Consider the following 14,781-nt stretch of genomic DNA (forward strand, 5'->3'; position numbering starts at 1 on the left):
TTTACAAAACAAAATTCTAAAACACACAGGGCAACAACCCACATGAGCAAATATCAGCACGCACATGAATAATAAGAGTAGGCTCCTAGGAACTTTAGGTAATAGAAGTTTCAAACATACATAAAGACATGAAAGAAGGAATTAAAACACCAGGGGAAAAAAGACCTACCCAAAGAGACCAGGAGGAGTGGAACAAGAAACAGAGTCCCCCTGGGTCCCACATCCCCCTGGACCCATGTCTTCCTGGTCCCTGGGTCTCCCTGGACCCATGTCCCCTGGTCCCCAAGTCTCTCTGGGCCCCACATCCCCCCCCGGGCCTGTGCACACCCTGGGTGGACTCCTAGCTGCCAGCACCTGGGTCTCTTTGCCTGGGTTTTTCTGGCTGCCAGGGCCTGCCCTGCCTGCCCAGCAGAGACCGAAGATGCTTGAGACTCAGTGTCCGCAGGGGCAGCTCTCACCAGGGCTGAGAAGCTGGGCTGAGAGACCCCAGAGCTCTCTAGTCCTGTGAGGGGCCTCACTGGCTGACTCACCCTGCATTCCCTTCCTGGTCACTCCAGACTGGCATTCCTGGAGTTGCTTCCCAAGTTAGCTACTTGCTTCTGCGTCCCTTCCTCCACTCTGCCCTGGAGGAACTAAGCTCAAACATCTGGGGAGTGTGAGGCCAGCTCTGTGTGTGGAGCACACGGTTCCTGGAACTTCAAAGAAACAGGAAGATGCAGGGAAAAGTGTCTAAAAGAGAACGTTATCAGTGGTTTCATGCATGCATGCATTCATCCCTGTAACTAAGGATCATTCAACACCTCCTATGCACCAGGCTCTTAGATTCAAGAATGGAACCTTCTGCTTTTTGTAGAAAGAAAAGGGACTTAAAGCCGCTATCTTGGGCTGCTTGACTGGGTCTTTCATAGGAATTACTGCTCTTTTATGATATGGTCTCTGTGAACCTCACAATGCCAACTTCTGCCCAGCCGATCACCTTCCTCCCCCATGTAGTTTGTCATCCAAACTGGGACTCTCTTCCGAAGGCACAGGGTGCTGTGAACAATGACGGGGGACCCAGAGTCAATGGAGAGGGATGTTACCCTGCCCCAGGGGAGCAGACGTGGAGTCCTGCGGACGGCCCTGTGGGAGAGGCTCATGCCCCAGCGGTCTGTTTCCCAGCTCATCTGGAGATGGCTGGCGTGACGGCTGGTGCAGAGGGCACGGCTCCCAGGAAGTCCCCGAGCTCCTTTCCTGGCCACACTAACAGAAGCCAGGCCCAGAGGAGCAGCGTGGGTGGGGGAGGGAGAGGAAGGCTGACCGAGGAGGCACTAGGAGCTGGGGCGGGGGTTCTGAGCATGGTGACAGCCACTCGGGAGACCGTCTGAGGGCCTGCTGGGTCTGGGACTTCCATGAACCCTTGTCATTTACGGGCACTGACCCTCAGAGGCAGGTTCCGCTGGCTGCACTTGGCAGACTGCAAACCACGTATCGCGGAGCTGGGGGACGGAGCTGGGTGCTGGCCACTCTGGCACTTACCTTTCCCTTCTGATTCCTGCTGACTCACCCAGGACCTAATGCAGTCCTGCCAACCTGTTTGCCTTCGTCTTTTTGCCAGAGCAGCTAACCTGTGATGGGGTTTGGCTCAGCCAGATGTTCTTTCAGTGAAGTGGGAGCCCACAGAGCTGTAAGCAAATCGCACGCGGAGTCTGCAAGCAGAGCCATAGTGCCCCAAAGCACCATCGGGATGTGAGCAAAAGTCCCGTATATTTAAGTGTTCTCTGTGTCTTGGCATTTCTGTGTCCACAGGGGCTTGACACGCCATGGGGGGTAGACCATCCCTTGTGTAGCTGCATGAGGACAGCTAGGCTGTGCTTGCACTCCTCAGGGCCGCACCTGTCGCTCGGGGCTGCTTGGCAAGGGGACACCTCCAGGTTCCTTGCAGCCCCAGAGAGCCTGTCCATTCCCGAGTCTTCCACCAGTGTTCCTCGAGGGGACAGAAATCTGACTCCTTCTCAGAATTTGAGAAGACTTTGTGCTTCTGACACCGGAGAGCGTTTTCCTGGCATTTTTTGTGTGTTGTGGGACGTGTAAGACCTTTATTTCCTCACTTTACAATCCAAGGGTATTTAGGAAAGCATATTAAGGGGCTCCCGGCTAGCCCATTTAGGACCATAGGACAATGGAGGCCAGCCTCTGAGATGAGTCCCAAGAGGGTGGGCGCTGCTGTGGATGCTCAGTGGTGGTACTCGGGAGGTGCCTGGCCAGGGACGGTTCACCACACCGTGACTGACACCTGGTGCAATGTTCTGTGATGTAACACGAACCCCTAGCACCCTCGACCTTCAGCTCACATTGGTAACACGCACACACTCCCAAGACTGACTTCAAAGTGGGACGTCAAAGCCAGCCTGGCCATTCAGTCACTATGCCCAGCTCACAGATTCCAGTGGAAGGAGGTCATGCTCCTCCTCTTACGGCATTCTATAGGACTAGACATGCAAGGTCGGGCGCTGGAAGAAGAGGACACCCAGACCCCCCATTTGTCAGGAGGCTCACAGTGAGGCCGGCTTCCCCTTGAGCGGTGTCCATCCTGTGGGAAGGAACGCCACGTGTGGGCCCAGAAGGGAACGAATGCACCTTTGTCCCCGACCGCCTTGCCCATCAGCACAGGCCGGCGGCAGCTTCAAGCCAGCCTGTGGTCCCAATCCCAAGACCTTCTGCAAGAGTCCCTCGAGGCTGATCACAGGCTGCTGACACCCCACGTCTGATGTTTTGGGGAATTCCTGACTTGTGTTGATGGGCGGCAGCATTCAGCCACTGAATGCCTCTGGTCTGAGCCACCACCTGCTCCGGACAGATTTCCAACCTGTCCTCTGTGCCCAGCACGGCAGCCAGGGGGGCTCCTGAGGCCTTCCAGCCATCCCTCCAACCCAAGCTCCCCTGGTGCCCGTTCCCACGGACGAAGGTCCGGCCCACGTGGTGCTCACGCGGCTGGTGCGGCGTCCTCCCATCGTCCTCTTGCCCCTCGCCTCCCTGGGGCTGTTCCTCTGCCCTGGGCACCTGCCCAGTGCCACAGCTACAGTCCCTGTTCAAATCCTACCTCCCCTTGAGCTCTGCCCCCGTCCCTCAGCTCACCCCACACCCCGTCCGTCCCTGGCCTCCAACCTGCCGAGAGCTTCCTTTTGTCCTAGCACTTTGCTCCTGGAGAAGCAGGCAGCTTGCTCACCTGTTTTATCTACTGTTGGTTTCCCTTCTGCTCTGCTGGAACAGAAGCTCCACGAGGGTATGGCTGCCTTCTCTTGTGCCCACTGACGTATCAAACACCCCAACATGGTCCCCGGAGTGTCGCTGAAGGGACACGCTAGTGATGACTGAGCCTCAGACCTGCCCCAGACGTTTGCAGCCTATTTGCCCCACACGTCACCTGCCCCCTGAATGGCAGCTAGGCTGGCGTGAGCGTGGCTGGCATGTGGTCCGGCCCACGGCCCGGCACATGGGAGGTTTCTGGCTGAACTGGTCGGGGGCCCAAGAACACGGCCCACATGATTTCCCCAGAAGCAACGGCAAGGGTCCGAGTAAGGCAGAAGCCTGAGGCCTGAACCTGAGGCCCAGAAGGACCACGTCGGGGGCAGCAGGCCTGGACTTCACCTGCGGCCCTGCCACCGATCGGCTGGGGTTCCACGAGAAGCTCCGTCCTCCTTACGTCAAGCGTCCCCACCAGCAAGATGGCGGTCCGGCTCTGACGTGTCATGGCCCACCTGGCTCGCGGACCCCTCGGGGTGCGGGAGGACCGGGGCGGCCGCGGCCCCATCAGGGACACAGCAGCCTGCCACCTGGGCCGCACACGCCCTTCCGGGGCCTGCCGAGTGAGCGCCTCGTTGTGGGGACACGTCCTCTTCGTTAAGTCTGCATCTCAGGGGGGACTCAGCACGTCCGGACCGTGCTCAGGCTCCTGGTGTGATTTAGGATCACAGAAATAGAGCAGTGATTACGTTGGATACAAGATGTTCCTCAGGGAGTGAAGAGTGCAGACCAACGTCCCCCTGAGCGGCAGGACATTCACGGCACTGGCCTCACCCCCTGAGAAGGGAGGATGCTTCCTCTGTGAGTCATGTCGCTGAGGAGCAGTCTGTTTGGTGGCAGCCACGGGGACTCGTAATCCCCTCAGCTCCAGCCCCACCGCCGACTGACGCCGAGCTCTGGCACTTGAGAGCCGTGCGACCCCACGGATGTCTCAGGTCCCACACCCGTAAACGGAATCAATAACAGTACAACAGCAGCTTCCTCGAGAGGACCGAAGAGGGCGTGTGAACGCCTAGGACAGTGCTGGCACGTGAGTCCTCAGCCCACGTTGATGCACACGGTGTGTTCCTAAAGGTGCACTGCCCTGTTTCTGGGCCTTCTGGCCAGGCTCAGTGGAGTACCTGTTCTTAGTAGGGCAGGCGTCCTGCTGGGGACAGCATCCTGGACGGAGCTCGGAGCCAGGAGCACGCTCCGTCCCGCGAGGCGCCGTGGCAGGTGGCGTGCTGCGTGGTTTCTGAGGACAGGCCTCCACCGGCTCCCGCCCTGTCAGGACCTCGCCGTGGGGCCCCGGGGCCACGCCGTGAGGAACCAGGATGACACAGGGAGCGACACGTGGCTTCAGGCTCCAGCCGGCATCAACCACCTGTCGGGCGAGCGAGCGAGCCCTTGCAGCCCCTGAGCTGAGGCCCCGGGCGTGAGGCATGCAGCGCAGACAGGCTGTCCACGCTGGGCTGGAGAGAAGCCAGCTGCTGTGTGTTGCTGCGGTGACCCACACGCTGGGGCCGGCAGGGCCTGGGGGCACCTCGGAGCTGCCGTGAGCACCGCAGACCCGCAGGCCCATCTGGCTGCACGCGGTCCCCGCCCCTGGCCGAGCCCCAACGCGGGGAGCGGGCGGCCAGGGAGGGACACCTGTCCGTGAGCCAGGAGGGGGCTCTGTTAACAGGGGCGCCAGGAGGGCAGGTGGTGTCCTTGCGTTACCACCGTGTCCCGAATGCCCAGAACACCACCTGTGCTTAGTAGGTGCTCGGGAACAATGAGTTTTGGATAAAGGAATGGAGGCTGAGGGTGGACCGGAGCTGAGGAAGTGCCTCTGAGTGGGGTCCGCGGGGTTTTCCTGCATGCGGATGTGTGAGAACAGAGTGAGGTCACCCCAGTGTCGCAGAGGCTTTTTGGGAAACGTAATAAAGAGCAGTTGCTGGGACATGCGACATTCAGTTCTGCACTGAAATCACTCAGAGCTTCTGGGGGTGCCCGTGTGGGGGCGTTTGCTTACACTAAGGACGCCTTCCCCGCGGCCTGTTAGTCTCCACGCGCCCCGCCAGGCCTCCACAGAGCGGCTCCAGGAAACCGCGGCCGGTTTTCCAGACCAGGGCTCCCACCAGGGGACACGGGGCACCGTCTGCTGGCAGTTTCGGGAGGTCACCGAGGGCACCGACAGGCGGAGGTGGGGGCTGCCCATCGCGCTCCGGGGCCCGGGACGCGCACCCTCCCGTCAGCGGTGCCGAGGGCGAGACCAGGCTCAAACCAGGCTCATTCAAGCAGCCCCACAAGGGGAGACACGATAAAGCCAGACATCCCCCCGGAGGCTGGCGGACATCGCGAGGCTGCTGGGGCATCTGTGCCACAGGGTACAGGAGACAGGGGAGGGCGTCCTGGCCAGCAGGAAGCTCAGAGCAGTTTGGTCTCCGATTCACAGCTGTTGCTTCAGGATCTAAAAATGTTTTCACACTACAGATGTTGCAAGATAATTAATGCAGCAATTACAGCCTCTGAGGGTTGTTCCTGCCTCAGTTTTGGTTCGGGTGTCTTTGCGGAGTGGACTCCCCCTCTCCTCACCACCAGCCACTGTGGCCAGGACGTCTGTCCATGGAGCATCTGTCCAGCAACCCCGCCCCCCCCGCCCCCACCGCGTGTCTGGTCTTCTCCCAGGAGCAAACTCCGCTCTGTGGTCGAAACACTTAACCTCCCAGATGACCCGTGTCCACAAGAGCAGATGCGTGGACCAGGCCCTGGGACACCAGGGAAACGTGGTCTCAATAAGATGCTCTCCCCTTCCACCAGCCAGCTGGCGTGGGACCGAGCGAGCCCCCTCATTTCCTGACGTGAGAGCTCACAGGCTGACACCGGGTGAGGAGGTGCACTGTTTTAGGTTCTCACTGTCCTACAAGACAAACGCTACATGAGTTACGATAAAGATCACCTACCAGTTAAAAACCAAGAGCCAAAGGTAAATAATTTTAAATAAAACATGACTTTTAGGAGATTTTCATAGTCTTAAAAATTAGTACTTATTAGGATTATTCCTATAATTCCTTTCTGATTTTTTAAAAAGGCTTTATTTGGGGAAGAATCAGAGTGAGCAAGAGCAGGGGGAGGAGCAGAGGGAGAAGCAGGCTTCCCGCTGAACCCAGAGCCCTTTGCAGGGCTCGATCCCAGGACCCCAGGATATGACCTGAGTCGAAGGCAGATGCTTCACCGACTGAGCCACCCAGGAGTCCCTGATTTTTTAAACTCATATGTGTTCAATTATTTTATTTTGAAATGTGTTTATTTTCTGTATGTCAAAGCAACACAAGTTACAAGAGGCTTCTAAAGTGTATATATGAACAGAACTGAAAACTTGCTGATTAGACCTATTTTTAGCCAAGTTGTTGACAGAAAAATTGACGATTATTTTCCAGTTATGATTTATGGTAAGACACAGAAATTTGGTAAGTAATAACTACTTGTGTATGTATGCACAAGATGTGCTGTGTATAAAGCAAGGTCTACACTGCTTCAAAGACTTTCTAAATTGAACTTAAAAAAACATTTTATTTATTTATTATTTGACAGAGAGAGAGAGCACAAGCAGGCAGAGGGAGATGGAGAAGCAGGCTTCCCGCCGAGCAGGGAGCCCAACACGGGGCTCAATCCCAGGACCCTGGGATCGTGACCTGGGTTGAAGGCAGATGCCTGACCGGCTGAGCCCCCGAGGCGCCCCTAAACTAAGCTTTTAATTTTAAGCTTGCAGAGATCCCGTGTGCCCTTCCCCAGGTTTGTCCGCGGTAGCATCTTGCAAACCTGCAGCCCAGTTGCACCGCCAGGACGTGGGGTGACACAGACAGAACCACCACCACCCCAGGGGCCCCCAGGTGCCCACCTCCCTCCTGTCCCCTCTGTAACCCCCAGTAAACACCAGCATCCCCCTCCCCGTCCTCTGGTCAAACCCAAGAGTGGTGGGGGCGCCTGGCTGGCTCAGTTGGAGGAGCCTGTGATTCTTGATCTCGGGGTTATGAGTTCGAGCCCCAGACTGGGTGTAGAGATTACTTAAATAAATAAGTAAATAAACTTAAAAAAACCAAAAACCCAGGAGTGGAATATAGATGGACTGTTAGGTAGCCTTCCAAGACTGGCTCTCTGTTCAGCTTCGTGCTCTCTCTCCCTCTGCCCCTCCTGTTCATGCTCTCGCTCTCTCTCTTAAATAAATCAATCTTAAAAAAAAGAAAAAGAAAAAGAAAAAAAAAAAACCCAGTTGGGCCTGTTTGTGTGTCTCCTCTGTGGGTTTTCTGTTCCGTCCCTCAGAGTGTGCACTCAGTCCGGCCACGACAGCGTGCAGCGTGTCTCCAGACCTGGACCTGGGCTCCTTTCCAAGACAGCCTTTGCTGGTTCTAGTCCCTTTGCCTCTCCACGTACGTTCCGGAATAAATTTCTCTTTATTTACAAAACCCACCTCCCTGGGCTTTTCAGAGAAACTGTGCTCACCGCAAACCTGCTTTCAACTGGTCACAGCCAACCCCCTCGGCGGCTCCTTGTGCACACACTCAGCACGGCCATGTCTCCAAGGCTTGAGTCTCAGCCTCTAGAGTGCCCCTCTCTGTCCTGGCCGTCATGTCTGCCCCTTGTCCGCTTTATCAAATACAAAATACGGCCACTTCACCTTCCCTTTGACTGATGTTTGCACATCATAGCCTTCTGTTGTCAACCTGCTTCGGTCATTATATCGAAGTGGCTTTCTTGTAGACAACATACAGTTGGGTCCTCTTTTTCCATCCAGTCTGTTAATCTCTCCCTGCCTTTTACTTGGTATTTGTTTTCTTCATACCATTTATGCTTTAAAAAAAATGGTTTAAACAGCCTGTTTTGTTTTGTTTTTTTTAAATTAAGAAGCTCTACACCCAACGTGGGTCTTGAACTCACGACCCTGAGATCAAGAGTCATCAGCTCCACTGACTGAGCCAGCCAGGTGCTCTTATACCATTTATGCTTAATGTAATTATTTTTTTAAAGATTTATTTATTTATTTTGGGGGGGGAGCATGTGCACAGGGGGATGGGCAAAGGGAGAGGAAGAGGGAGAGAAGCAGACACCCCACTGAGTGTGGAGCCCGACTTGGGGCTGAGATCATGACCTGAGCCGAAGTCAAGAGTCGGATGGATGCTTAACTGACTGAGCCACCCAGGCGCCCCTATGCTTAAGGAATTATTGATGATTAATGTAATAATGTAATTTTTAATAAAATGTCCCACTTTATTTTTTGTTTTCTGTTCTTCATTTCTGTGCATGACTTGCTCATATTTTAGAATTCTCTGTGGACTCATGGCAGTGTTTCTGAGTGTTTTACTGGCTGTTCTGGACACCGCAGTAGGTATACACAACTTGTCAGTCTACTGTGGTGTTCTTCTACCAGCTTGCGTGAAGCACAGATCCCTAACTGTCCTTACACATCTATACCACGCCCGATCTGTAACTGTCCTGAATCATTCCTCTACGAGCCTTTGTAAGCACATCAGCAAGCGTGATGGTTTTCACTCCCACCATCAAACATCACTCCGGAAGCTCCAGAGGAACAGCAAGCCGGTTGTGTTTTCCCCGCGTTTGCTTACCAAGCTCTTCCTTCCGGAGGCTCCTCAGCCCCTCTTCCTCCTCAGAGAACTTCCAATCTGCTGGTGACAAATTCTCTTAGCTAGTGTATTCTGAGAATATCTTGATTTCACCTCATTCCTGAAGGGTATTTTTGCTGAATGTAAGATTCTGAGCTGATACTTCTTGTGCTAAACTTAGCACTTGAAAAATGTTGTCTCACTTCCCCTGGCCTCATGGCTTCTGATGAGAGATTTCCTGCTATTTGAATTGTTTCCCCCAGGTAAGGTGCCTTTTCTCTCTACCTGCTTTCCAGATTTTTAATTTCCCCTTAGTTTTCAGAGATTTGACCACGACGTGTCTTGGTGTGGAGTTGTACTGTTTGTACTGTTTAGAATTCATTCAGCTCTTAAATCTGTAGGCTTGTATCTTTTACTGATTTTTAAGTCATTATTTCTCCAAGAACTTTCAGCCCCACTGTCCTCCCCCTTCCAGGACTCAGATGACATGAATGTTGGATCTTGTTATGGTATGACAGTCTCTGAGCCTCTGTCTGTGTTATTTTCAGTCTGTTTTCTCTCTGCTCTCCAGATGGGTCAGCCTTGTCGTCCACGGATGCTCTCATTCATCCTTCCCATTGGCACGTGAATCCATCCATTGAGTTTCTCATATTATTTATTGTATTTTTGAGTTCTAAAATCTCTAGTTTCTTCTCCTTTATATCTTCTCTTCCTTCGCTGAGACTTTCTGTTTCTTTACTAAGGCTTTATTTTCTTGTCTGCATCAAGCTCATTTGTAATTGCTCATTGAATGTTTTTACACTGGCTGCTTAAATAATTCTGACGTGTCTGCTGTCTCGATGTTGGTGTGTGTCTACTGCATGTCCTTCATTGGGTTTGAATCGTCCTGGCTCTTGGACTGATTTTCCACTGAAGCCTGGAAATTTGGGGCATGATGTTACGGGACTCTGGATCTTATTTAAACCTTCTGTTGTAGCTGCTCAGAATAGAATGAACACATCCAACATAGCTCATAAGATCGTACAGCTAAATACCTTCTCTTTTTACTAAAAATGCTCTTAGCCATCAGGGATGGGTCCTTCCCACTTGAGCTGAATCTCCCAGGAAGTACTGATTCCCAAGGTGAGGCAGGCGGAATCCGGGGTGAGATCCAGTGCTTTGTGACCGTAAGCAGAGAGGCAGTCCCGGGTGAACAGGCACACGGGGAAGGGTCCTACCGGCAGATGCCGAGAGTGGGTGCGTAACGACTCAGCTTATTGTGAAACACGAGTAACCAGAGGCCCATGAGTCTGTAGAGATGCGGTAATAAAAGAGAGAAGTATGGAGGAGGGAAAAACCTTTGCCACCCCTGGGGGATGGGCATGTGCCCTGCACTGGCCACCCAGACATCATGAGGGCGAGTGTGGCCTTACAATGGGTACATTTTGGGTTCACTCCTGAATCCATCGCACAATTTGGCATGGCCACGCTGACATTATGGGCCTCTAACATGACACAGTGTGCAGTGGCTGACACAGCCATCGGGCTCCACCCTGAGTGACAGGGAGACCCACGTCCACGTATCCAGAGGATACGGGGCGCGGGTGAGAAACACCACACACAAACGTGAGCAAAGGCCATTCTGCGGAACAGCTGCTTGGATTCTTCACAGAGTCAATGACGCGGGAAATCGAAACGTGGGAAGAATGTTCTAGAATCAGGAGTCAAAGAGCTTGAGACAACCAAACAATGAAGTGTGGAAACCTGATTAATTTTATCCAAAACATCTACAGAAGACAGTTTTGCGACAATTGGGGAAATCTGCATTTGGACATGATATATCCATTATTGTTAATTTTCTTCAGCGTTACATGGTATTGTGGTTACGGAAGTGAATCACCTTATTTTTTAGGAGATTCATACTTAGCTATTCAGGGGCAAAATGTCTTGATCTCTGTAAGCTACTTGCAAGATGGATCATTATTCATATATATGTGAACACACACACACATGTACGTACAGATGGCCAGGTTTTCACTAAACTACTCTTTCAACTTTTGTGTATGTTTGAGATTTTTCACTTAAAAAAAGCTGGAGAATAACAGCCAAAAAACAAAACCCTGAAAAAAACTACACCAATGAAACATAACTCTCATGATGTTACTTTCTGTGCTGAGCGTTCCCACTCTTGACCATCTGCTGTGGGTCACTAAGGCTTTCCTTTCTCTTCCCGGGCCGCTCAGTCTAACATCACCAGCAGCCACCGACGGCCTTTGGATAGAGCCTGGTGCATGCTGCTCACAGTGTGGCCCCAGGACTCAGCTCGGCTATGTGCGGATCTGCTGTGTCATATTTCTGTTCACGGCAATCTGTCAGAATATACCACACTGGCCTTGACCAAATGGGACAGATTAATCTTTTTAAAATACGCTTACACTGATGTGTCCATTATTCATTCATGTATGCAGCACACTTTGACCTGCTCAACTCTTTGTCCATCTGTGGGGTGTCCTAGTGAAAGTGTGCTTCTAAAACTATTGTGGCGGATTTGGGTTTTGTTCTCTAAGTTCATAGCTCCTGCTTTCTCACTCCCCAAACACCACTAAGATGCGGGCGTTGAAAGAAAAGCAGAATCACAAGTGAAGCTCCCAGCAATGCTAACAGTCACATCAAAGTGCAGCAAAAGATTTAGGTTAGACGTCAAGAAATCCTGAACCAATTGTGGAGCCTGAGAAACACAGAGACACCACAACAAAGAAAACTCACATGCTATCCTTCTCTGCCAATTTTTAAGGGAAATGAAGCTTCCACCTTCCCTGCCGAAGGGGTGAGTCCTGGCTCGCAGTCGAACGCTGATGAGAGAGGACCAGCCCGATTCTATATTCTAGCTCACGGCTGACCTGCCTCTGCCCATGGGCTGCAGCGGGCACACGGGAGCTGTGAGGAGGAGGGATGCTCCTTTGAAACCACACGTCTGAGTGTGTGAAGTTATTGTGACCGCCGAGTGCTGGCCCAATAGGACTCTTGCCACTGAGGCGGGGAAGCCCGAGGACTGAATCAGGGGAGGGGGATGGTGTCTTGGCCTCATCTGTGTGCGTCTGGGGCCCACCGCCCAAATCTCTCAGGGCCTCAGGGTCCAGGCAGCAAACTGAGGGTTGAATGAAATAATCTCTAGTCTTCTCCAGACTTAAGGTCTCTAAATGCCAGATAAGAGTGGACAAGGAGGGAGGTGTGGTATTCTGGACAACAGCTGAGAGTGGGAAGAAGAGGGAGGAGGAAAGTAGCAGCAAAGACTGAAGAGGGGAGAGGCCCAAGCTGGTGTGGGAGAGCCTGGGGGGGCAGGTGAGGGAGGGGGTGTGCGGGTGAGGCAGGGGAGGAGGTGGGGGAGAGCTGGGGAAGAGGGCAGGTACGGGCGAGGCTGGGGGGCAGGTGAAGGACCCTCCAGGGGGCACATGTGGGAGAGCCTGGGGGGCAGGTGCGAGACTGGGATGCATGGAGCTGGGTAGGAGCTAGTGACACCATTCTGCTTGGGGTGATGAGCACCTAGATCCCTGCACAGCCTTCAGTCCGGGATCTTGGTGCAAAGCTCAAAGAATAAACAGCTCCCCAGCGTTTGCTCCACGACTGCCCCGTGGAGGATGAGGCAGACTCTGGGGGACTCACGGGACAAAGGATAGGGCTGGGGACAGCGGACACAGGCTCTCTGGGGGACTCCCAGTTCATCACTTTGCCTCTATCCCACTCTTTAGTTAAAACTCAGGGTGGTACCCTTGGCCGTCGCCTGCTGGCCTCCCAGAGCGGCTGGCTGTGGGGCGCTGTCCTGTGAGGACAGGTGTCCAAAGCGGCTGTGCTCACCAGTTCATCCTCGGGTTCCTTCCCCAGAGTTCACCCTCTTTCCCATTCCTCATCTAAGCTCCGAGGAAATCAGTGTGTTTGCGGCATCATATGGTAAGATTCTTTAAAAGAGATGGCTTCAGGGAAAAGATCGGCCTTCCGGTTTCCTCCTAGTGGGATGTTGGGAGTAGGCATGCGTCTTACCCCAGGTCGGTTTCCCCGTGTGGTGGCTCATCCCAGGTGGCCCTTCGCAAACGGTGCCATCCCGTCAGACCTCTGCCAGTGTGTCTCAAGTCCCTGAAACGACATGTCCAATCCCCCTTTTATTTTCTCATTTTTGTTTAAAAGATGTATTTTATTTGAGAGACACAGAGAGAGAAGAGAGAGAGGGAGAGAGCGCGTGAGCAAGCGGGGCGAGGGGCAGAGGGAGAGAGAATCCCAAGCAGACTCCCCACTGAGCACAGAGCCCGACACTCGATCCCAGGACCCTGAGATCATGACCTGAGCTGAGACCAAAAGTTGGACGCTTAACCAACTGAGCCTCCCGGGGGCCCCTCCAATCCCCCTTTAGGGCATGGCTTCTTGATCTTGGTTGGGCCATGAACTTGTTAGAGAATCTAACCAACCCAGTCCATCGCTTGTGTATAATTTATGTTACCGTACACATCACCTTGGCTCAGCCTGGGGTTTCCCTGGACCCTCTGAACTCCACCCGTGGTCACGTGGACCACAGCTCCCCAGTTCGAGAACTTCTATTTCTGGGGGAACGTTTTGTATTTATCCCATTTGCCAATTTAATATCACGATGGCTAACAACTCTGTCCCTCCCATCTACCAAAGATAGAGTCACCCCATGCAGGGTTTTGACAGAGGAAAACATAAGAAATTTCCAGAATTTGCTCCTTTCTCCTATCTTCTCCCGGCCTCCCATTTGCAAACTAGACAGCTGCTCGGAAGCCCCACACTATACAGTGTGAGAAGTATTACCTCCAGGCTCCAACACAAGGTCCTTGTCCCACTGGCCCAGACAGCACCCAAGCATGGCGGACTTCTCACCCTCCCTCCTGGACGAGGGTGTCCACTGCCTCAGCCCCATGCACGCTCACTGTGGTCCTCCTCCACCCACACACTAGCTGCACGAGGCTGGTCTCGGCTGACCTCTAATCCTCTCTTCTCCGCGCCACCTGTCCTGGCCCCAGTCCGGCTCCTCCTGCTTCTCCCTCTGCACCTGGCTGTTTCTGACTTCCTCCTGGACGTCTGAGCCATGCCTGCACACGTACATTCTACGTGCCCAGAGCTGTCTCCTTTTCTCCCCCCGGGAACCAGCTGCCTCTGGTGTAACAGTAGCCCCAAGTCGCTGTAACACAGGCCACCCACTCACCCTGCTTCAGTCTCCCGGGTGGGGTCCCCTCCAGGTCAGCCATAAACCCTGGACTTTGTTCACCACTTCACGGCATGTAAACCCCATTAGAGGCAGCCTGGCCTCTCGCCTATGGTGCCATCAGTCTGCAAGGCTAAACATGCACATCCTCATACGCACGTCAGTATACCTCTCTCTGCCGGCACGCCTATTTTTAAGAAGACTGTTCCAGTACAATTGTAACTGCTGAATCTGCTCCAAGGTATACGTAAGAGGATTATAATTAGTACACTTGTATGCAAATGTACCATCAAACCCACTTCTTCTCTGAAGTAGCTATTTACGTCGGTATTTCTGCTCGTGGAGCCCGGAGAAGAGAGACCTCCCTCCACCCACCACACTCCATGTCAGCGCGCTGAGCGGCGGGCAGCGGTGGGTAATGGAGTCGTCCGTCCGCTTCCTGCTGTTTCTGGGCCGCAGTTTTGAGGAAATGCAATCCTGGAGAGAGTGGTTAACACTCCCGGGAGTTGCATCTTTCCTCCTGGTATTTCCCAAATCCATCCCGAACATCCCTCATCTGTGATGGTCTCTTGGAGACAGGGGCTGGACCCTCGGAGTCACGGGGACCCCAGGGCACTGGCCGGGCACGCCCCCAGGGGCCTTGTTCCTGCCCTATCGATTTCTAACCTGGTGATGGTGATACACACAACCCACATTTTAAAAAAGCTCTTTCATGACCTA

General features: G+C 53.5%; 1 protein-coding gene across 1 annotated transcript in view; it reads right to left on the reverse strand.

Annotated features, from left to right (window-relative positions):
* The window catches only part of KCNG2 (potassium voltage-gated channel modifier subfamily G member 2), a 44,191-nt gene extending 31,218 nt beyond the window's left edge, over positions 1–12,973 (reverse strand). The window contains exon 1 of the mRNA XM_081800984.1: positions 12,885–12,973. The gene's annotated coding sequence lies outside the window, so the exon portion shown is untranslated. The remainder of the gene's footprint in view (positions 1–12,884) is intronic.
* Positions 12,974–14,781: the final 1,808 nt, after the last annotated feature.

This window comes from Leptonychotes weddellii, chromosome 13, assembly GCF_054177405.1.
Source record: "Leptonychotes weddellii isolate Sample4059 chromosome 13, ASM5417740v2, whole genome shotgun sequence".
NCBI lineage: Eukaryota > Metazoa > Chordata > Mammalia > Carnivora > Phocidae > Leptonychotes > Leptonychotes weddellii.